The sequence below is a fragment of the Notothenia rossii genome, assembly GCF_949606895.1.
Source record: "Notothenia rossii genome assembly, chromosome: 5".
Classification (NCBI taxonomy): Eukaryota; Metazoa; Chordata; class Actinopteri; order Perciformes; family Nototheniidae; genus Notothenia; species Notothenia rossii.
This window is the reverse complement of record NC_136903.1, coordinates 58,996,261-59,021,866: the sequence shown is the minus strand read 5'-3', so window position 1 is coordinate 59,021,866 and position 25,606 is coordinate 58,996,261. Positions and strand designations below refer to the sequence as shown.

The following is a 25,606-nucleotide window of genomic DNA, read 5'->3' as shown; positions in this document are numbered from 1 at the left end:
GAACGTAGACACAATTGTGGGGACAAAGTTAGCTTTAAATTAGACAAATGCATGTGAATAGAAGCTTGAAGGTTCAGAGTCGAAGCTAATAGGGAGTTTTAAGGTGGGCTGCTGATGTGGAGTCAATAATCCTTCCCGGAGTCCTTTTTAAGAACTCCAATTTGACTAATTTGGCAAGGCGCCGCTGAATAAGGGGGCACATGCTCAGTCAACCTTCTCTGGTTGGATAAAGGTTAAATAACATTCTCAAATTGCAACGCAAACTCTGAGACCAATCTAGTGGTGATTGAGCTGATTAGCATGTCGGAGGTGTAAAACATACACTGCATGGCACATAAAAAGCTTCCCTTCCTCTAATTAAAATAAATGCTGATTAATTCAAGAGGTCTTAACGAAGCTTTACAAGGTTTGGAAGCAATTAATCCATATTTAATAGAAGATGTTAGGCGAGTGAGACTGAGAGGCTGCTTAGTCGGCTGAATCAACAAGCTTGGGAGGAGAGAAAGGGGGAGGAAGATGAGAGGTTGGGGTGGGGGTGATTATTGAGAGGATGGATGGATGGTAGATGGAGAAATACAGAAGGAAATGAGACAAATAAGTGTGGGTAGATAGGGGAAGGCAATAAACAGATTTATGGAGTTAAGCTGAAAGAGAAGGGAATGAGAAGATATTAGATGATATCTGAGCATCATTCACTTTATTCTCACTGTGGCTACATTTGATTTATGTCAGACTGTGTGGGAAGTCTTACCCAGGAGAATCACAGATGTAGGCACTCTCGACTCGTCTAAAACTCAACCATTTCAAATGAATCTCTAACAGAATAGATGGGCCATTGTAATCCATTTAAGGGTAATTGGAGTTTATTACAATTCAGATCTTTGTCTATTTCAGTATTCTTAACTGCGCAGTGGAAATTAAAGGACATTACCATTACAAGTCCTATAGAGCAATAAAGACAATAACGTAGTGCATTGAGTGAGCCCCTGGCTTTCCTTCAAGCCTCTATAGAGTGGCAGAGAAATGAGTCCAACAACCAGGACATGAGTTAGCATTTGACCACTTCCAGTTCCCTCGTTTTGAAGCCAGTGGTTTTTTTAATGTGTTTTTGGTAAGATGCCTGACAAGAAGTCTGTGGGCCAGAGAAACTGAAGAGATTTTTAAGTTTTGTTTCACCACATACAATACGCCAGTAAATGCCCCACTTGTGAATATCCAAAACGTCTATGTGTCATAAGAACTGCAGCTGCTAACAAGTGACTAAATGAACTCCTGAACGTCATCACGCCGGACATTACCGCAGCTTTAGCTTAGCGGTGGTGACATGCTAGTTTTAGCTTTTTACTTCTGGTGTCATCAATCATAAAAGTGGTGTTGCCATGAGTTGACAATTGCAGAGCACTACAGAAAGAGAGACAGAAGAAAAGCAATTAAAAGGGAATATAAAGTTGGGAGGGAAGGAATTAATTATGAAAGTAAGGTTTGAATGGAACCAAGATGAAGAGAGCTCAGCAGACAGAGAAAACGAAGAGCAAACATCATAATATTTGCCTGGCAGTAGAATCTCGCCTCTCAGTGTTTTTACACTCATACACACAGAGAGAAAAATATATGTGGAAGCCAACAGACACACACACACACACACACACACACACACACACACACACACACACACACACACACACACACACACACACACACACACACACACACACACACACACACACACACACACACACACACACACACACACACACACAGCAAGGAAACCCACATCTTCCCTTGATGGAGTCAAATCTCCTTCTAGTTGTTTATTGACTTGACTCTCATCTGTATATACACACACACACACACAGCAATGCACTCACTTGACAAAAACACTGCCAAGTGTACACAACGTAATTTCGCTTCTGATTGCCTTTTCTTTAAAGTTCGCTCTTTTTAAAATCTCTCTTTATCCCTTGTTGGCGTGTGTGATTTTTTAAAACACTTTATCCATCATCCATTCTGATCGCTAATTCCTATCGCTTATTCTGATTATTCTCTCTTAACATTCACCCACCTATTCATGCCACCATTTCACTCACTTCAGCAAGTTCACCTCTCCATCTGCCCAGGGGCGGCGCCAGGGGGGAGCTAGGGGGTGCTGAAGCACCCCCCAGGATTGCCAAAGCACCCCCTAAGCACCCCCAAAAAATATATGTTTTTTTTATTTTTCGAAAATTATTTTTATTTTTTTTAATTAAATTAAATTAGAAATATTATTGATTATATCAATGCAAATGTGAAACAAACAAATGTTTGAACAAAAACATAAAGCCAACACAGGTGATTAGGCCAATGGCCAGCACCCATTACATTTTTGACCTACCCATAGGCTAAATTACTTTGTGACACTTGAGTGACTTCCTGTTAGCTGGAGCGCCAAATTATTTGCTAACAGCAAAGTGACAAATGGATCGTTTTTTAGTCCTTAAACGTCCACGTGTGGACACTCAATCAAAACCACCTGAAAGCGAGAGGGATTCTGCACATAATAGGCCTCGTGAGTACAAGTAGCTTACCTCTGGCTCTCTGTGTTTCATTCAAACTCTGCTCTGTGTGTGTGTGGCACGAGCCATTTTGTGTGCGTGCGCGAGCACCGGTGGGTCTCTACCATAGGTCTCTACTAGGGATGTGCATCTCCATCACTGAGGCCGATGCGATGCGCATCTCGATACATTAACGATACCTTTGAAACACCAGGCAATGCGATACGATACGATTCACCCCTGTTGCGATACAGTTCGATACGATTTGATTCAACATTATGCGATTCGGGGCGATACGATGCGATTCAACACGATGCAAAAATAATGATACTTCAATATGGTACGACAGAGGATTTTTGTTTTATTCCTTATATGCAGCAAATCTTAGATTAACAAAAAAGTGCTTTACATATTTGGTACTGCACGTCCCATCATGCCGTTTATTTGTTTACCTTTAAAAGCTCTCCAGAGTACAATTGTATAACACCTCACAGTTAAACAATGTAAGGATGCATTGCTCATGATTAACAATGTGCAAATAACAGCTACCATAGAGCAATGCCCATACAGCTGCCAGCCTGATGTGCTTAAAACTCAGAGGCTAACTCACCAGTGAGCAGAAAGCAGTGGTTTCTATCTGAACAATAAAGAAAACAAATAAACTTTCACAAACAGGTATTTCATAACTGCTTACAGTAAGGAAGACATTTAAATTATTATTGGCCGTCACAGGCTGCTGTAAGCTAAACACCTCTCTCTGACAGAACACCTCACTGATTGATTTAACTCATATGTCTCACTTTCAGGTTTCTCTTTTCAGCCGCAGACCCCACGTCGCCTCTTTATGTGCGTCGCTAAGTTCCTCATACTACTTGTGTACTTTAAAGCGGCTCGGCATCGTTAACAATTTGCGAGGGATTTTTCAAGTTGACCGTCTGTAGTAATAGTGCCGCGCACATATACCATCAGGACGTTACTGATGGGGTGCGGCTGCGGAGTGATAGTGTGTGTATGCAAGTCCGCATCTAGGACGGATCTATGTATCATGGCTGTAGACCTGTTAAGTAATAAAGATACCTCATACAAAGGTCTACGGATACCTTATTACTCTCCATGACCTGCGGTCAACTATATAGCATAAATGACTATTACACCGTCTTTCTTGAACAATCCGAAGTGTTGCCAAACGTTTGATTTGTAGGTATTTTTCGGTGCGCTGTGGTTCTCTTTCTCCTCAACTTCCGTGTGTGTTGATAACTGAGACTCTCGTTCTCCGTAGTGGCGAAGCAAATATCAAAGATCGTCTCTGCTGAGCGTGGACAAGATGAGGGGATTCTATACGAATGTATCGTTTTTTTACCGATGCAAAGACGCTACGCAATCGATGCATCGCGAGTTCAACCCGGTTCAACCCAAACTGTAGCCGATGTGCACTCTTTCAACCGGTGCACTCGCATCTTGAACGTTTATGCCGGTGCACCGATGCGAATCGGTGAATCTTAACATCTCTAGTCTCTACCGGTTGTGGTTAGCATCTGGTGCTAGCTAGCCAAGCTAACGAATATAAGGAGCTTTTTCAACAACAAAGTGGAGGGAGAACTCTCTCCTGTCAGACTGAGAGTCTCAGATAACCTCAGCTCAGGTGAAGTAAAGGACTCTCATTGTTTAGATAGTTAACTTTAGTCTAGTCATCTCAGTGGGTCTCAAACGTTTTGTTTTAAAAGGGGAGTGATTTGTAAAATATCTATAAAGAAATAATAAATCTCTTTACAGTTCTGTTTCATATGTATGTTGAGAGATGTATCCATAGTTCTCTTCATTTTACTCTCAAAGTGCACCAGATTGATGCTTTTAACTTCAATATTTAAAAAAAAATCTTCGGGAGCATTTCAAAATGCAAGATGGGGGGGTGGGGGGGTGCTAGTGGATCGCCGGAGCTGTTAGATTAACATTAACATGCTTATATTGTAGTTCTAAGTGCAATGCCTTGCGGCCTGTAGCACCATCCTTGATGGAGCATATGTGTGGGCAGGAAAGGAGTGAGCAGAGAGTAGAGTAGTTGTCGATTTTTGTTCTGTTTTCTGTGACTATCTGCCTCACCCTCTCAGACTTTCAGTTGCGCGCGCTACTAAAGAGACGTGTTACCATGGAAACCAAAAAATGGTGTAGCTGTATTAAAGTCTGAGTGGAAACAGTCCTGAGTAAATCTGATTTTGTCAGAAATCGGGAGAAATATGACCCCGGGAGGAAACCGGGAGAGGGCAATGAAATCGGGAGTCACCCGCAAAAATCGGGAGGGTTGACAAGTATGAGTTGCAGTAGAAAATTCAACTGTAGCGCTGGTGCATTAATGGGAAACCCTTACATTTTTAGCACCCTCTATGAAATGTCAAGCTACCCCACAGCACCCCCTAGAGCAGGGGTTTTCAAAGTGTGGGTAGGTGAGCCTCCCCTCAGAGAACATAAGAACAGCCGCGCCCCCCCTCCCAATTATTATTGCTGTTATTATTATTATTATTGTTGTTGTTGCTATAATGCAGGGGTATTCAATAGCATTTCAAAGAGGTCCAGTAAGAGAAAATGTAATTAAAGGCTCTGTTTTCGCTGTCTACCTTCCGCCATTTGAAATTACTCCGACTGTTTCTCTCCTCTTGTCTCGTCTCTGTGTGTGTGTTTGAATCTATCGTGCTGACTGCACCGATTTGATTGGCTGGGTAGCGTCACCTCCTTAAAACATTAAACAATAACTTTTTAAAACCTTTTTATTTTTATGTTTTAAACATATTGTATAAAACTCCCCCACTACTTGGACTATTCCTTGCAACCCTCTAGAATAAGCCCGAATGGTCTCAACCATATTGCATCAGTAACGTGCACTTGTTATTATAACAAGATCGCAAGGACGCTGGTAGCGATCGGAAAATTGAGTGTTGTTCAGTTTGTGTGTTGTGGAACATGCGTGTCCGTGCATGAAAATATACCACACACCCAATTACAGTTGCATGTTCAATTCACTACCCTGGAAGTTAATACAGTTGTTAAAGTTGGAACAGCCTGTGGACAGCCGTTCTTCCTTGCATGTCAGTCGCCTACACCTTCTTACAGAGGACAGGCACATCTAGCTGCAGCACGACCCGTATATTTCCGCACGCCCTGTTCTCAAGACATATTTTTTTTAACATTTTCAACATGGTTGATAAATCCTTATATGCTCCCGGCAACACACTGAACGTCAACTTTGCCTCCTTATTACACTCACCCCTACTTTAGTGGGAACAACGAATCTGCGTCTTTGATGCACACAGGAATAAATGCAGATCATCCTCTGGCTGCAGCCTTTACCGGCACTTGCTTTTGATCAAAGTCAATGCGGAAAACCTGCACTCACACAGGTAGGTGGAGGGGAAGGGAATGAGCACTTTTACAGCCTTTTTGGCGAGGTGGGGGAACTCACTGTCCACAGACAGCCACAAGTGGGCAAGTGTCACTTTACTCGTCTTTTTCTCGTTCTTTTGTGTCTCACGCTGCGCCTCCCCTGAAGCTCTCTGGCGCCCCCCAGGGGAGGCGCGCCTCACACTTTGAAAACCGCTGCCCTAGAGAAAATCTCTGGCGCCGCCACTGCATCTGCCCGTCAATCCAAACACATGTAATTTCATTATTTCATCCATCTGTCAGTCACTCAAAATGAATGTTTAGCAGTGCATGAACTGGAAAACACTTTTTGTGTATGTGCTCATGTGCCTTTACTGTGAGTGTACATGTGTGAAATCGGTGATTGAATACTGATTAACAGATAATTGCCTCTGTCATTGCTAGCAACAGGAAACACTTCCTGCTAAGTGTCAGCAGTGGTAGAAAAATGATTCAGATCCTTTACTTTAGCAAAAGTATTATTACCACACTGTGAAGATACTGTACTGCCTTGAGAGTGTTACTTAAGTATAAGTATTTAAGTACGATTGGGAATTTATAAAGTATTCAGACTAAAACAATTTGAGAAAAAAGGAAAGAAATATTTCAATATTTTGAATATTTTAAAGTAAAAGAAGAAGCGGCAAATTTATATTACAACACATTAATTGCAGCCAAATAGTTTTCTGTAAACTCACAAACATTTTTAAATACGTAATATTGGGTGATTTAATCTATACCAAATAACCATATTTTAAAAGTGTTTCCAAGTATTGTGTGTCCATATCTGAATGTATAAAGTAACTGGTAAATACATATGCAAACTAAATATACTGGAGTAAAAAGTACAGAATTTTCTTTCAAAATGTAGTAGAATAGAAGTATAAAGTAGTATAAAATGAAAATACTAAGTACAAGTATGTCAAATGTGTTCTTAAGTACAGTACTTGAGTGAATGTACTTACTGTAGTTACTTTCAACCACTGAGTGACAGACAGGCGGACGGACAGATAGACAGAAAACATTTCCAGGCTGGGGAGCATGGCAGCGGCTGCTTCAACTGTCACTCACAGAAAGAGGAGAGATAGGAGGGGTGATGGAAGGAGATAAATAAGTGGGGGAGATTGAGAGGAAAAGAGGGAGGGTGAAGTAGGATGAGGTGTTTGGGGAGGGGGGGGAAGAGCAAGGGAGTGAGAGCGATTGGCCATGGAGGATAAAGGTCAGAAATGACAAATGATGGGAGAATAAGTGGGCGAAGGTGAGGAGGAGGAATAAAGATTGTTGATTGTTGAGGAGGAGGAGAAGTTTAAGAGGGGGGGGGGGGGGGAGAGAAAAAGCCTTTTTTATTTCAGCCCTTGCAATTTTACATGTCATCCTCATGTTGAATAAGTGCCTGAGTGACCTTTTCTAGCAGAATACCGATTTGGGTTTCTGTAACATCGCAGCATTTCTGTCACGTGACCTCAAGAATAGAAAGAGATTGATTGCAAGTCTTCCTCTGTTGTAAATGTGTAATCAGCAGTAATTGTGTTAACTTATCAGCCTGTCCTTTTACAAAAAACGACCACATAGGTCGATCGTTCAGCAGCTTGTTACGACCCAGAGTCACGTTCTAAAGTGTAGCACCTCTAGTGGTCGTGTAAGAAACAACATTCTCCCGTTGATTGCCAATGCTCCGGAGGGTCGTATATTCACAAATAACCCTCTCTGGAAAATCCTAAATTGTAGAATAGTTTGGCCATTAAAACGCTTTTTGATTAGATTTCTAGCGAGAAGTGCATATTGTACTTTTACAATCCAGGTCCAGTGGATGTGTAGGATCTATAGTTTGATAGATATTACGAAGATTATTTGAGGTCTCGCAAGGGGAACGTGTATTTATACTACGTCTTTCCGCAGCGTCCATGTAAAGTTGGTGTCAACCCTCACGGGTTGAAAACAGTATTTCTGGTCTCGACGTTTTCATAATAAAACCGGAAGTATTCCCCTCACTGTCAAATGATTACACACATACTACTATTAACTTTATTTTGAAATTAAAACAGAACGGTAAAGAAAAACACAGTTTCACTTTCAGTCTCTCGATTTGAAGCTTATGCATTGTAATATGAACCTGTATAGACCTGTAAGAGTCAACTGCATGAGTGAGTTGGAAAGGTAGTTTCTGAAGATGTTACAAATAACACACAGCATACAATGCCATAATAACTATTATTAGTAAGACACTTATGTGTATAACATCTGAAAATGTGTAGTTTTATTAATGTTTTCACATAATTGTACAGGATATTGCTATACTATTTCACATATTGTAGTCCTACACATTAATATCTGATTTGTAAAACATCACAGACAGAAAGGTATATCCGTCATTTAATGGTAAGCTATTGAAATTCTGAATCCATTGATGTGTCTCCCATCACCCAAAACCGCTGACTATTCTCTCAACTCAGTATTTACACTCTTATATTCAAAGAAAATCAGTAATATCTTTAAAAACTACAAGTCCTTTTCTATAAGCTGTGCACCGTTATGATGTAAATATAACCTATCTACCAATTGGATCAAATATAAAAGTCAGCCTAATTAATGTTGATGCTGCAAGGAGACGTATTTTGTGAAAATAAATGTAAGATTGTAATTGTTGATATATTTATGATCCACGTCACATATTCAGTTCCGCTGGCAGTTTTTCCAGTTTGTCCAAAGGTCTTCTCATCAGGGCTCTATAAATACACTCACAGAAATGAATCATGGTAGAGTTTATTTTTAAGCATTTAAATCTATTTGATTTTATTTAAATACTTATATTTTTTTAATTTATGTATTGAAATTAATTATAATCTGTATAATTCCTGTCAATTCTAAAATATATTGAATGTAATTACTTAGAGGTTAAACAATAGCAGGAACTACGGCAGATGTGTAATATTTAATGCAGCCGAACCGTGTATTACAATGCCTTTATGTAATGACCTTCAAAGAGAAAAGCAAGCACACTCGGATTAAAGTCTTATTTTATTTCTTTTAAATGTTTTTGGATTTCACATCACATAAACACCATATCCCAACGTGCATTGCGGCTAAAACATCCAATCATCAAGCTTCAACGATAGCTGAGGATTATGGGTAGTTCAATGTTTTAGCCTATCAAAACCTCTGAAAAAAGAAATGTGTCTCTCAGAATCGAAATGGAAACATCTATGGGAAAAACACAAAAGCAGTGTACACAATTTAAACCAATTAATGTTGTGTAATTAACAAGGATAAACTGATGTTTTTTAGTGGATGAGTACTGCATATATAGCTGGATATATCCTGGACATGGATTCTAAAAGTACAATATACACTTCTCGCATGACATCTAATTAAAAAGCATTTTAATGGCCAAACTATCCTACAATTTAGGATTTTTCAGAGAGGGTTATTTGTGAATATTCGACCCTCCGTAGCATTTGCAATCAACAGGAGCTCTAGAGATCGAAAACTTTAAAACGTGATTATAGGTCGTAATAATCGCTTGAACAATCGACCTATTTGGTCGTATGAGTTGGAGGACTTGTTTTAACTTATGCACAAAAAGAGGAAAAACAGACACATACACAAAACAAAAACAAGTAAAGAAAGAGAAAGAGACATTTCTAACTTTTTTAATATCCACCAAAAGTATTCACATGCAGCATGTCAACAAATACAACAATATATGATTATGTTGTGTGACACTTAATATATCACATAAGTATCTAAGCAGTGAGCAAATTGATGGGAACATTTTTTTAGGGGATCCATAGGTGTTCCTTAATTATGGCCTAGGCTTTCTTTTCATTATAGATGAATTGTAGATTTCATTTATGCAGAGAATTCTTCCTCGATGTTTTTCATTCCCTTCTGCTATCCGACACCTCTCCCTATCAAAGTCTTGTTTGAACTGAGCCAGTATATTAAGTTTAATAGAGCTTTGTGTTAGAATGCCTGAAAGCCATTACTTTTGCAGAGCTTAACCAGCAATGCATGTCTGAATAAAGGCATGGAAAGCAGCTGAGAGATCCGCAGACAGAGCGATGAACTATATTCAATCTGTGTCTCTGTCCTTTGTTCTCTGTAAAGCATTTCATGAGGAGCCTGTTTGCTGCTAAACACGCTATAAATAAATTCACTTCAACTTTGACAAAACGGAACGCTAAAGAGCAAAAGGCCTTTCGACTGTAAATAACACTGAGCCTGTCAGGCATACTTTTAGATGAAAGCTGTGCAGCAGTGAAGTCTTTCCACCGGAAGGAAGAACAGACAGAGGTACTATACATTCACAGTGGGACTACTTTGTGCTCAAATACAGTTGAATGTATTACTGAAAAATCTGATGTATATTATATTTTGTTGTTGTTGACATTACATTTGAGGGAGGGTGGGGAATGAATATGAAATAGTCAGCCTATTTGTTTCTTATAGCTCACTGAAGTAGTTGGAATATACATTTTTTTAGGGAAATCCCTAAATGCAATTCAGAAATACTTATATTAACACAAAAACAAATGTGTATTCATACCCTTTCCAGCTTAAAAAGGACTTACTATGTGTAGAATAGAAGCACAAGTGTTACATAGTGATGTCACTATGTTACAGAAGTAAACAAAGAAGTCCAATGGATTTTAGCCTTTAACCATTTACATGCACAAAAACCTACAAACAGTAACACACTACAGGAAATGAAAAACCCCAAAAAGCAAAATAGGGCTCCTTTTAGAATCAATTGTCATGCCGGTGACAAAAGTGTCGATTTGCTATACAAAATCATTTTTTCACCCCTCTCGACACCTTTGAGAGAGAATTGGCTGCAGTGTCGCAGAGAACTGCAGAACAGATGCTGGATGAGACTTTGTTGATGGCTCCCCCTGAGTTTCTGAATCATGTCTTTTTATGAACATACTTTAAGTCCTCCACTGTTGTATCTGGTGGGATAATGGTCCATTAAAACACTCTAAACATGCAAGGACCCACATGAAACAGGTGCACCAACAATTTCAGCTGCATAAGTGCAGTTTGAAATGGTCTTATCACTATGAAGACCAGATTCGGGTCCCAATTAACTGCAGTCAGCCGTCAACAGATTGGTGCTTGGGATTGTAAATGTACACCCTCACCTTCCACTAACTGTACACTCTAATCCTGGCCTAATTTCATTCAGATCAGGTATTACATCTGGCACAAGAAGGGAGGAGTTTACACATTGCACGGGATTTGATAACAGGCAGTTGACCAATCACAACAGAGCCGTCCAGCTAACCAATCAGAGCAGACTGGGCTCAGACACAGGGGCCGTATCTCAATGTCGAGTACACCTGCTGCAGAGCCACTATTTCAAGTATTCTACGTCATCGAGTGGCGCTGAATGCTGGGCATTTAACATGCATTTAAACAGTCCTTCGGCGCCACTCGGTGACGACGTAGTATACTTGAAATAGTGGCTCTGCAGCAGGTATACTCGACATTGAGAAACGGCCAGGGACTCATACGGAGGCAGTATGAAAAAAGGCACTTTTTTAACACTAAAGCATATACACAGCTATTATACCCTCTTCTCTCTGTTGATAGACCAACCTTCCACTTCAGCCATGCTTTTTCACCAGATTTACCCTTACCCTTTTTTACATTTTTATGCAAATAGTAACTGGACTTAAAAAGCAGGAGGATGGAAACTCTGCTTAGTTAATCCGCTCTCCACTCTTGTCCACTTTTGATAAGCACTCATGTGTAACTCTCAACAATTATATAAAGTCTCTGAAGAAAGTTGTGAGAGACTTCCATAACATGCTGTTTCACTTCTGCAGAGCAACAGAGGCTGCATCAGTCTGAGAGCCATAGTCTTATTCTGTCAGCCTGTCAGTCTGCAGCCCAGAATAGCATGACTGACAAAAGAGCAACAAAACCAAAAGAATCACAACACCAGCGGCAGCCAGCCAAGGGTGTCGACTGAGTCTGTATTTCACCTCACATATTAACCACGCCATTCTAAATGCCCTCTGCCATTCTAAAGATTAAACAGGAAGGAGATAACAAGAGAAAGACGAAAGGAGGCTGATTAGACAGACAGCTTCATGGATACATGGAGAGGGATGAGCAATGAAAGAGGGAGTGACACCCCAAGATGTAAAATGAGAAAGATTAAAGGAGAGAATGAGAAAAAGTGACAGGGAGGAAGAAAAGACTGACATAGAGAGGTAGAGTATAAGAGGAAGTAAACGGAGCAGGAGATGAAGGATATTCCCAGGGAAATAGAGGGAGAGAATTATGAATACTTTGTTTATCCTGGGGGAAACTGTGTGTTTAGTGACAGTTGCTCCATCTAAGAATTAAAAAAAGATTTACAAGAATTAATTTATAAAAACATCAGTAGTTCAAGTAAAATGTGAAATTACACAGATATAAAAATTGAATGAAAATATTAATATCCATATTTTTTTAGAAAGGTCAACAAGGAGGCGATCAAAATACTTGGATGTCGGGATGTAACTGCAGGACTAGGTACTGGATGTGTGTGTCCCTTGTGAAATTAAAAGCCAAATCTAAAAACAAATATCCTTCCTAACCTAAAAGTTGAGGGAAATGAACATATTCTAAAGATTCCCTATTCTGCTTTTTTGGGGTTTTCCCTTTCCTGTGGTGTTATATAGGTTTGTGTGCATGTAAATGGTCTGCAAAGGCTAAAATCCATGTGTTCCCTCCAGAGGGAGTTTCTCTCCCACACACTCCCCCCCCCTTGCCTGAGACATCTCCATTGGACTTCTTTGTTTACTTCCAGAACATGGTGACATCACTACGTAACACTTGTGCTTCTATTGGCTAACTCTCCAACACATTGTACGTGATAGGCTAAGGGGCATGACATCTTAAAGCAGTTGTCCAATCACAACAGAGCCAGCCAGCTAACCAATCAGAGCAGAATGGTTTCATATGCCAAACCATGATCTTTTAATAAACCTATCCAAATGGTTTTGTGTCTTCAAAAAGTGTCTTTCATCACAGGTTTAAACTGTGATGATTATCTGGTAGAAATACCTCAACATGCAATTATATGACAGGGGCTCAGTAGTGTGCAGTAAGTGCTCTGTCATGTTTTGTGTTACTCTAATGAAGGAGAGCGAGCAACTGTATGGAAAACAGAAGTAGATAACTGAAAAAAATAACAAAAGGGAGAGCAGTAAATATAAGATGGAGATGAAGAAGAGGTGTGCTCAGAGGTGAATGTTAGGTATTAAAGAGTATTAGCGAGATTGTAAGCCTGGACAGTAATGAACTACACGCTTACAATAGACCACCGGCTTTGGCACTGAGCTCCTGGATGTGTGTGTGTGTGTGTGTGTGTGTGTGTGTGTGTGTGTGTGTGTGTGTGTGTGTGTGTGTGTGTGTGTGTGTGTGTGTGACAAGAGGAGGAGACAGCTCTGAGAAGGTAACAAGGCCCTTGTCTTATCCCTCTTGAGGTCCTATTAACCTTTGCTCAACACTAACACACACTCTTTTTTGACTGTCGCACACAGACACACACCCTCGTGTTCTCTTGGTCTCTCTCCGTCTCACACACACATACACACACTATGTACTCACTAAGGAGATTTAAGAGCTGCTTAATTGGTTGGCTGAGGCTAATTTTCTGTTCAAAGTTAATGCCACCGTCATGCATGGCTCCCTGTGGAGGGGTTAGAGTGAGGCTGGTTGAAAGTGTGTTTGTATTATGTAAATGCAGCTCTTTTTTAGCTATACCCTATTAATGTATGCTATGTGTGCACACCTTTTGTATCAGTTAATTTTCAATTCCAATTCAATAAGCTGCATTTTCAGAAAAGTCATCATTAATTCTAATGATATAATGATTTTCTGGGTATTCTTAAACCACATTTCTTAAATTTCCAAAAATTCGGAATTATTTTCACTACATTTACTGTAAGTAAACAAGCAACAATCTGCATTGAGCAAGAGTGGCTGGTAGTGTGCCGTAACTAAAGTAAAGCTTACATTGATAATTTGCAATTAGTTTTGAGTAAACTGAACAAAGCAACAGGACATTTTCATTCGATTTTGGAATATTGCAGAGAAATAAGCTCTGTTGCGGACACACGTGTATTAAACGTACACATTTTGTTCAACAACAACATCTCCACATATTAAGAGCTTTATGGCCAGCCATCACTTTATTATTTTTGAAGCTTTAATGCAATCGCCATAACTAAAAAAATGTAATGAAAACAAAAGTACCCTAGGCTATAAACGAACTTAGAACAAACTACATTATTGTCACGTCGCTTCAGCCCTCTAAGCTATGCTAAATATGGCTAATGTTTTGGCGTGATGAAATTTAACTTGTTAGCAACCCCTGTTTTTAAGACACATGAAGCTTCCGAGGTTCACCAGAGGTGTATTCACCAGTGTTGGGCAAGTTACTTCCAAAATGTAATATATTACATATTACTTATTACTCTCTTTTGAAAGTAATAAGTTACATTACAATATTACTGTCTCTGAAATGTAATGAGTTAAACTACTTTAGTTAATTTTTAGTTACTTTCACCAAAATAACCGCAAAAGAATGGCTAGGTATTTTAAATGCTAAAATGTAGTTATTGTACATCCAGTGAAGGGCAATGTGGTATAGCATAACAACTGTAGGTCCTTAAGGCTACTAACAACTTGTATTACACGGCTTAGTTGAATACTCGATTCTGATTGTAAATTCTTAACATGTGACACGTTGTTAATACACCAGTGCAGGCCACTGTCAAGGACTATAATGAAGATTTCTAAGGAGGATCAAGAAAGAGAAAGGAAAAGAGGTTAAAAGACGGAGCGCTGGACATCAGATAAATCACCAGAAGAAGGCAGAGAGGAAGTAAACCATAACAGGACACGGAATGGGCTCTGTAGTTTGTTTAGTACAGGGGTGGGGAACCTTTTTCCTCTCAAGGGCCATTTCAATTTTTACAACATCCTTCGAGGGCCGTACAAATTATTGAACTCAACGTCTGCTTAAAAAACTCAAATCACAGCCCATTCATTTCGCCTTTCTTTCATGCTGTGCAAAGAAAAAGCAACCTCTTAATCCAGATATTTGACCATGACCCACGCATTCATGCACCGTGGCATGACCACCAAAACAGAAAGATATGGACACAAGATGTGTGCAAATGTATTTAGTTTCATATCCATGTGGACATGATTTAAGTGTGTGTGTGGGGGGGGGGGGGGGGGGGGGGTGGATCTAACCTCATCTAGGGGGGTTTGGGGGCATGCACCACCAGGAAGATTTTTTTTAAATGTTGAAGTTAAAGGCATCAATCTATCTATCTATGGATACATCTCTCAACACCCATATGAAACAGAACTGCAAGCAGATTTTTTTCTTTATGGATATTTTACAAATCACTTCCCTTTTAAACTGTATTCTTGTTTATTAATAACAACTTTTTTTTACTGTCTTATTGTTATTTTGTACCTGTTTACTTTATTCCCTTATTTTTTATAACTATAATGATCATATAAAGATGTGCCTTAAATGTACCTCACTGGTTGGAGAAAAAGCTTCTTATATCCGTTAGCATAGCTAGCTAACCAGATGCTAATAACAACAAAGTTATTAACTGTATGATCAGTATGACAGATGAACAGATCGCCACTGGGCTTTCAACTAAAGGCACAGCCACGCAAAAACTGCGGCATGTGTACAGCTCCTTATGGGTATTGCAATTTGTGAAGTCCCGGCCCGGAGCCGCGTTCTGGTGCTCTCCGTTAGAACTACACTCCTGTCAGACGAGACATATACAACGTGATGACACGTTAGGCTCGTGTTGTGTTCAAGGACCCTGACCTTGGCCAGGAAAAACAAGCTTGTTTAATTATTTTGCGGTCTAGATTTCTTGAATTTTTTTCTTGTTTGCGAGTGTTTATAAATTACCTCGAGGGCCGTACCAAATGGTCTCGCGGGCCGTATACAGCCCGGAAACAGGAGGTTCCCCACCCCTGGTTTAGTATATGGCCATGTACAGGCCCGGTTCCAGAACAAAATGACTCGGGGTGCATCTGAGATTACAGGGGGCGCAGCAGTAGTAGGTTTACATGAGCAATAGTGGCCGGCAACAGCAATGAAAAATAGCATTGATGGTCCCCAATGAACAGATTATGGCATTTGTTATGTTTTGAAACCAAGCAAGTGAGAACATTTCGAGTGAGTTAAAAGTGCAATCCTGAAATATTTAATATAGTCCAAAGTGGGCTATGGCAAAGAAAAGCACACAAGCTTCAAAACTGTACTGATAAAACAAATGAGAACATATTGTAAATCAAGGCAAATATTATTTGAACCAGCTCATGGTTTGAAATGGCAAATATTGAAAAGCAAAAGTATTATTAAAACCATGTACTACATCATCACCTTGGTCCCATCTCTGGGAAAAGAATATTTACTGTGCTTAAAAACTGGTATCACATCATCATGTGATGTTGACTTTGTGACCTGGAGAACATTTCAGCTGCAACATTAGCTCGTTGATAAACTTGGGATATGAGATATTTTTGTAGCCATTCGTGGTGAAGGCATCTGTGCTATTGTATGCATTATTTTTGACCCAACATTTATAAAGGCATGGCAGAATATGGCACTATTTTCACATGAATATTCCATTATCTATTTGTATACCACGAGCTGCAAAATGACCGCCTAACCCCACTGTAAAGGCAGGTACTTGTTTAGACATACCTGGGCAGGCTCTGTTTTGCCGTGGTATCCTGGCACCTGTGGGCCGCAGAGGGGCGGCGTAGATTCGGGTGACGAAGACTGCTGCTCCGGGGGCGAGGGCGGCGAGTCAGGCGGGAGTAAGCTAATGTCCACAGCGGAGGGTAACGTGATGTGCCCATCTGACCTGTAGCTACTGTCTGCAGTAGATGCAGTGTTGCTGGCGTTTAGTGATGGTTGCTTTAACCATTTTCGTATTTGATTATCCACAGATGTGTGTCACTGCTGTGGAAGCACTTTTGAAATGATGCACGCGCAGCGGAGCAGGTCACGCGCACCTGACACAATTTGTTGTTTGTATTTTTCGCTCTGTTCTCTTTTTTGAATAGAGGGTGCATAACATTCAACTGCCCCGAAGATCCCGATGCAAAGCCTGAAGGGTAAACAAACCAGGTTTACTAATCTACCTGCACAATTTGTCTGGTGTCGGAATGTCTCGCTATGTTAGTACATTCAGCAAAACACCATTTAATTTCGTGTTAAAATGTGTTGTAACTGCGTTACTGAGCATTGTAACGGGTAATATATTTCCCAAATGTCATTAGTAATGTGTTACATTACTTCGTTACAGCAAAAAGTAATATATTACTATAACTCTGTTACTTTTGTAACGCGTTACACCCAACACTGGTATTCACTGACATTTCTTATGTCGTAACCTAAACTTAACATGTCTTGTGTTAACCACAGACCTTATTTTAGGCATTCCTGCAGCACACTATATCTCTAGCCGTCTGTGTCTTGACACCAGAGGAGAGCGGGGGTCAAGGAGCAATTGCATGGCTGTGGTGAAAGAACAGCATGATGATCAGTGGTGTAGTGGGCGTTGGACGCGGGGGTACGCCGCACCCCCACTTATTTGAAGCATGATTTCTTTTTTTTAATAGTCTAATACATCTAAAATCATTGCCAGTGTTATCAGTTGCAAGTGTGTGTTTGTTGTATTAATGACAAAAACATAATAGGCAGATTTCACAGTAATTATAATAAAAACGTAGCTCAAGCTGTAGCTCCCTCCAGTAAATGACATAAGGCTGAGGTCTTGATTAAATACGGGGTTTATTCTTGTGGGACTTATTCCAACCCGGGAGAACTGGGTTATAAGACAGAAAAATATAAAAGGTAAACAACAAATAAATATGTAATATATGCATATGTCATCACTGTTAATGCCGCCAATCAAACAATAAACGGCGCACATATCACACACAGTAAGTAGCACAAGCTAACAATAGCATGTAAGCTAGTGCATAGCATACATACATACACACACAAACCTGCAGCTCAACCGCACACAATTACACAAAACCAGCACAAAACGTACCTCGTAGGCTGCTAGTCACCTAGAGGGGCTGATAACTTTATATGCATTTTTCCTTTGGTTTCCGTAGTTTTCCTTTAACGTCTTACGTTGCTCTGCCTTTGCAACTATCCAGTGCGTCGATTAAACAGGTGTAACACAAAACACAGCAGATTAGTTCCGCCTCTAAATGTTGCACATAAAAAGGTAGGAATCAAAAAATACAACGTGGGAACAAATGAATACAGAAAGTGAAGACAGTTACACTCCCACCAAATCACCCGTGATTTCCATAACATTTTTTGAAAACCGATATACATTAATAGGGATGGGTACTATTAGAAATTAAAATCAATGTTAATATGGCGTAATTTGAATTAAATACACTATTTGATTTAAATCTGTTTTATTCTGAAAAACCTGAAGTTCTCACTATTAGCTTAACACTTTTATTCTGAAAATTAGTCACTTCCGGTTAGCATTTAGCATCTGGCGGAATTATACGATTTGAAACCTTGAACCAAGGTGAAATGACATATGATGTTGTACACTGAGCCCACTGGGATTAGCACTCATTTATTGACGCTGAATAATGTGTAGCAGGGAATGTTTAAATAACCACAGACACCAGAATGATGCAATTTAGCTACAGAAAAAGGCAGGAATTTAATTGGACCCGCCCCCCGACGACGCCGGCCAATAGGAGAAGACCTCAGATGACAACAGGAAGAGCAAGCCAAGAATTGATCTCTTCGACCCCCTGAACTGAACTGACCGGTCAGATGTGGAGAGCGCCTCCACTCGCACATTTCATTTTGTACACCACCGCATCTTTTGTGTAATTAAATGCTGTTAACTTTTATAAGCTTCCCTTGACTCTTTTCAGTCCCTCCTGCCTTCAGGGTTCTAGAATTGCTTTCAGTACCGAGAACCGGTACTAAGTCGATACCGGTACCTGATTGGACGGTATACCGTTAAGCCGCTGGACAAACGGTGCTGCTATCGGTATATCTGTTACGTCTACTTCCTTAGTTTAACTTTAAACCATTCTGGTTGGTTGGGAACCCTCATCCCGTGTGATGTATCCGGTTTGAGACCCCTCTGATTGGCCACTGTAAATGCCACTCCTCATCTCTCTCAACAGCGCTCTTATTATCGTTGTGAGACTCCCGCAGGCATGGCGGACAGAGCGAAGCGATCGAAGGTCTGGATGCACTTTTAAAAAATGTAGCGGCGATAGTGCAAGGTGCAATCTATGTACTCAATTAGTTGCTTGTAAAGGGGGTGACACAAGCAACTTAATGAAGCATTTGTAAACGAGACACTCATTGAATCTTAAACGGTGCTAGCGATACTGCTAGTGCTAATAGTGCTAATAGTGTTAATAGTGCTAGCGGGCTTCAGCCGCGCCGTGTGTAAATGTGACCTGAGCGAAGGCTCGCAGGCAGGTTAAATGCTGCGCACGGGTAATATGTTTTGTTTACCTGGGTGCAGTCTTGCAGGCGCATCGCCTTGTCTTTTTTTTGTTTATTAACACCAAATTATTGAAAAGTATCGATAACAGTATCGAAAAATACCGATACCGATAAGCAGTACCGGTACCGGTACCGGTACCGGTATCGATAAAATCCTAACGATACCCATCCCTATACATTAATGTAAAAACAAACTATTTTGTTTTAGACCTATTAAGTGCAGAGTGTGAGTGAGAGTAACTGAGTCTGTTTCCAACAACAACACAGTCTTGTGGATAGTCCTTCCGAGGTAGACAGGTTTAGCGCGGCGCTTTCCCTTTCCATCCAGGGTAGAGTCGCTGATAAGCAGCTTGAGCCTTCTTACTCTTCCATCCCCTCCTGGGTACACTTCCACAACCCTGGCCAGCTTTCATTGGCCACATGGTATAGTGTTGTCTTGCAGAATGACAACGTCATTTACCTTGACGTTTCTGCAGTCCTTGGTCCACTTTGGTCTTTGTTGGAGATGGTACTCCTTATGCTGCTGAAGGCACTTTATTTCTTGAGAGAGTGTTGCTTCTTGAACCATCTCGATTATGGTCAGCTCTGCTTCTCTCCTATCCTCTAAGCGTGTGGCTTCACAGGACCTCGGCTTGAGACCTCTAATTTCCTTTGCAAGGCGCTTGAGTCTGGCAAAGGCTTTAACCACTCTTGACCAGTCTGAGAATTACTGAAGGTGATCTAGTAGCGACTTTACTTCGTTTGCCTGGGTATCATGGCCTTCTTAAGCTCTGGGTCACTACTCACGATCTCTCCCACCTTGACTTCTCCACTTGGTAGCTCTTTCTGCCAAAGTAGGTCAGGGCCTGTGAACCAATTTGAGGCTTGAAGTTGCTGTGCTGTGAGACCTTTGGAGGCCTGATCTGCAGGGTTATCTTCAGAAGCTCTTTCGACAAAGTCAGATTCCAGAACCTCGCTGACATCTGCAGGTGAGACTTCCTTAATCTGTGTTCCACAGAAGTAGTGTACTTCCCTTGGGAGGTTTGAAGACTGGAGACTTGGTATCACTTGCTTCACGGTTACCTGGTGACTTACTCCAATCATATCTCCAATGTCGAAACAGGGATTGCCAAAGCCGACGATGCTCCAGCCCAAATCTGTTCTCTGTGCAAAGGGCTGGTTTTCTTCACCAGGCACCACTTCTCTTGGGACGAGAGCTTGGGAACAGTTGTAGCCCATAAGCAGGCCAACATCACAGCTTTGCTGAGGAGCGATCTCATCTGCGAGGTGTTCAAGATGAGGCCATGCTTTTCGCAGTCTCTGGTGTGGGAATATGGTCTCTGTTTGCCGGGATGAATTCTCTTGAGTAGGTTACTGGCAGAGGTATTATCCTGTCCGAGTAGATTCCTCTCACTTGGAGACCAGTTAGCTTCCTGCATGACACGACTGTGCTTCTTGAAGCCATTGTGGAGAGCTTTAGCTGCACTGCTTTGTTCTTTGTGCGAAGAGCCTTTGCCGTTTCTTCAAGGATAAAGCTTGTGTCACTCTGTGTATCGAGGAGTGCATACACAAGTATTTCACTATGTGGCTCACTTGTGGCTGACACCCACACTGGAACGATTGTGGATGTATGGGGGTCTTTAACATTCTGGAAGACTGTATTGGATGTTGCCTCATGTGGTGTGCTTGCCGTTTGACTTTGTGGACATTCCATTGTGCTTTCTCTTGCACCATCATGGTTTGTTGACATTCTTTCTTCTCTGGTGCGATTGTCGTGGAGACAAGTTGGATGTCCCTTTTCGCATGTTTCGCACATCTTTCTGTTTTTACATTCCTTTGAGCGATGGCCAGATTGTAAACAGCCAAAGCACAACTTCTTCTCTTGAACAAACTTGACTCGCTCAGAGATTGTCTCATTCCTGAATTTGTAACATTCATGCAGACCGTGCCCTGCCTTCTCACAGAAAAGACAGTTTGTGGCGTCTGCTGTTTCATTTGTCTCTGTAGTCAATACGATACAGGACTTCTATTCGTTAAAATCTTGCCTTTTTTGCTTTCTCTTGATTTTAGAGCATGGAGAGATGTTATTGGGTTGCAAGCTATTTTGGCTTCACGTGTGAGAAATGTAACAAACTGGCTGAAGGTTGGGAACCTTCTGACCTTTCTTTTCCAACTTGAGGTCAACCAGTCTGGAAGTTTAGCAACCATCTTTTGGTTTTCGTAGCAGTCGTTAAGTACCTCTAGTCCTTTGATCTGTGACATGGCAGCCTCACAGCTGCGAAGGAAGTCAGAGAGTTCTTGAGGTTCTACGCTGTCTTTGGAACTTATCTTGAGCCATGCATCAAGCTTATCTCTGAAGGCCTTAGCAATGAGGAAAGGATTACCGTACCTCTCTTCTAGGATGGTCCACGCGGCATGATAGGCTGACTCTGTGCCTAGCAGGAAGTAGCTCTCTATGGCCTTCTTGGCGGGTGCACCCACATACTTTCTTAGATAGTATATATTTTCTTCAGCTGGGATGTTTTTCCTGTCAACGAGTGTATGAAAGGAGACCTTCCAGTCATTGAACCTCAGTGGATCACCACTAAACGTTGTAGGTTCAGGCACAGGTAGACGACTTGCACTGATGGACTCTGCAAGAGCTCTGACAAGAGCTGAAGTACTGTCGTCTTATTTTTGTTGTGTCGCAGCTTGAGGTGGTGAGTGGTTTTGCAGTTCACTGTTTTTATGCTTGAGTTCTTCTTTCACAACCAGAGGAACATGTTGATGGAGCAGCTTGCTAATTTCTTCGTCTGAGCATGCATTCTGTTCATACACTTGATGTCTCGCCTTTGCAGCTTTTAGCTTCTTCATTGTTTCTAATCGCTCTAGTTGTCTGCGCTTGGCTTGTAACTCTCTTTGCCTCTCAGCATTTTCTGCCTCCTGTTTGGCTCTTAACTGAGCAGCTTCAGCCTCCAGTATATTAAGTTCTTCGATCTGTTGTTCCTGTTCTAGCATTACTTCTAAAGTCGCTTCATTTGCAGCAATTTCAGCAGCGGCTTATTGTCTTTTGATAGAAGAGAGGAATGAACTTCTTGATGTGGCTCTCGAGTTGCTACGAGAATGAGTCGAGGACCTGGTGACATGAGAGCCATTACTTCTCTTAACAGAGGCAATATATTTGCATACAGACTCTGTCTGGTTTTTACCAATTTCTTCTTCTTCATGACTTTTGTCCTTTCTTGTGTCCATTCGTTCTCTTGCAGTCTCAATGATTGTCTTTGTAACTGCTTCACAGGTGTCTTCTCTGCGACGTGTGTCATGGTCGGGATTGTCAATGAGCCTCTCTTCATAAGCAATATTTACATCATCGGAGGTCTTGCTTACCTTAGTGATGTATTCATGCAACAGGTCATTAGAGCATTGACCACTTAGCGCTTGTTTGGCTTCCTTTGTGATATCTTTCCACCTTTTGTAGCTCACACTGAAACGGTGTACACGTCTTGTTACTTGCTCATCGCGCAGTTCTTGGCCCTTTTCCGTTAACTTCCGGACTCTTTGGCTCCTTTGTGGCTTTTGTATGGAAAGGCTATCCATTTTCGGATCTTCAGTTGCCTGTGGTTGCTCGTTTTCTACTACACTCACTTCATCACTCTTAGTGTAAGACTCAACATCTAACATTTTAGTTGTTTACTTAAGTTTGGTTTTAACTCTAATATTTAATTATCTTTAAAGCTAAGTAATTAGCCAATTTAGATATTAGCTTTGAGTTATCTTAAGCTTATACACAGCTATTGAGCCTTATTTAAAGAAAATCATAAGTGATAATGATATAGGCAAACAACAACACTTGGTACATTTCTTCAACACTTATCACTTGAAATATATTGTCCTTTAAATGTACTTTGTTACATAGTCTGCAAATACTTACTGCAGATACTTTAATACACAAATCAATATTAACAACCTTTATCTTCCATTAGAAAGGTAAGTAAATAACATTAACACAGATTATATGAACAATGCAAATGTCCCATTTTCTTTGTATTGCACTTTAAAGTCTCTTTGTTGCACCTACATTTACACTAAAGCACCTGGACCTTCCAGAAGTAGTTGGATCTTGTGCTGCTGTGTAGATGGCTGCTACAGATGCACACGCTGCAACGGAGATGTCCCGTGCCGTCCATGGATCGCTGCCGTCCGGCGCCGTTTTACTCGTCTACTCATGCGGAGCAGTTAAGTTCTCACTGTAGCTCCCTCCAGTAAATGACACAAGGCTGAGGTCTTGATTAAATACGGGGTTTATTCTTGTGGGACCTATTCCAACCCGGGAGAACTGGGTTATAAGACAGAAAAATATAAAAGGTAAACAACAAATACATATGTAATATATGCATATGTCATCACTGTTAATGCCGCCAATCAAACAATAAACGGCGCACATATCACACACAGTAAGTAGCACAAGCTAACAATAGCATGTAGCATAAGCTAGCGCATAGCATACATACCTACACACACACCAACCTGCAGCTCAACCGCACACAATTACACAAAACCAGCACGAAACGTACCTCGAAGGCTGCTAGTCACCTAGAGGGGCTGATAACTTTATATGCATTTTTCCTTTGGTTTCCGTAGTTTTCCTTTGACGTCTTGCGTTGCTCTGCCTTTGCAACTATCCAGTGCGTCGATTAAACAGGTGTAACACAAAACACAGCAGATTAGTTCCGCCTCTAAATGTTGCACATAAAAAGGTAGGAACCAAAAAATACAACGTGGGAACAAATGAATACAGAAAGTGAAGACAGTTACACAAGCATTTATGCAACTTGATTTGAAGCGTGTGTGTGTGAAGGGCAGAACCGTGTGTGTAGGGTGACCAGGTGTCCCGCACTGTGCGGGACTGCACACACAGCATTTTTATTATTTGTCCCGCGTCCCACACATTGAGACTATGTCCCGCATTTGAGTGATAGTCGCGCAGAAAGGCCGGATCGGTTCGCTGACAGCCGGCACCTCCCTTTATTATTATATTGTCTAAACGGCATCATGTAAGTTGCGCTGACAGGCGACACAGAGGTCCCCCAAGCCGCCCCCCCGTTGACAGTTCACGAGCGCGAGTGTCTCCCGTCCACCCACCACCCCGTCCACCCAGTAAAAAATCCCCCCTACATCACTGATGATGATCAATGCTTTGCAGTGATAAGGGATGGAGCTACACAAAGAGGGTCCAGAGCTAAAGGTCAGCTGTCATGATACAATATTAGGATAAGTAGCGTGCACGTACACACCAGAGGGTGGACATGAGAGGAGAGACAGATGAAAGCAGGGTGTGCAAACCTCTTCCTCTGGTCTAATTCTTAGCGACTATCTTCAGAAGAATGGGAAGCTGTCCAGTCAGTTCCCAGTGTTTCAGTCTGGAGTCGTGCTTTGATCTGAATCCCTCATCTTCCCCTCGTTGCTCCTTTCAACCAAAGGCCTCTCCAAATAGGGCTCACAACATTGTGCAACACATGAAGTCAATTAGAATGTTCTTTCTTGGTATGTTTTTGTGACTTATTATAACATCTTTTTTATTGTGATTATGTAGGTTCTTGTTAATGTGTGTTTAGTTTGATTTAAGTTTGATTGAAGGGATGTTTTTAATGCTTTAAATACATATATTTATTGTGCTGGGTATGTCTAATTGCCAAATAAGATACATGTCCTTTATATACATTTGTGACTTTGTAATATTATCTATTTTAACTTAACATTTTTCAATAAGATATTTAATAGTGAGTCGCTGTAACAATGTTAAGGGCCACTTTATTATGCTCAAGTTACTTTCGAAACAGTTTTCTATAAACTCTTATTTCTTTATTTATGACTTATATTGAGACTACATTAGACTTGAAAATGGAAATGGTATGCTAGCATGTGAAGAATGAACATGCAACAGTTTGCTGGCTATTGTCTTTGTGGTGTGTTTAAGTGCAAAGCTTTCATAAATCAGCCTTTGTTCTATTTCTTCAGGTCCGCCTGGTGTGTCAGGGATTTTATTTGGAAATAGGAGGGGCATTACTGAGTTGAATGATGACATGCAATAGGATAGAATGAGTTAGAAAGAGATTTATGCCACATCATATGATTCTAGAGGCTAAAAGCG

At 40.9% G+C, this 25,606-nt stretch overlaps 1 protein-coding gene and 1 long non-coding RNA gene across 2 annotated transcripts in view; one reads left to right on the top strand and one right to left on the bottom strand.

Annotated features, from left to right (window-relative positions):
* ptprt (protein tyrosine phosphatase receptor type T) overlaps positions 1-25,606 on the top strand; it is a 452,551-nt gene that overhangs the window by 8,229 nt on the left and 418,716 nt on the right.
* LOC307040256 lies at positions 17,763-24,263 on the bottom strand. The gene is made up of 2 exons (XR_013808470.1): positions 24,030-24,263; positions 17,763-23,791 (listed from the first exon to the last, which is right to left on the bottom strand). It is a non-coding gene; the product is annotated as an uncharacterized lncRNA (long non-coding RNA).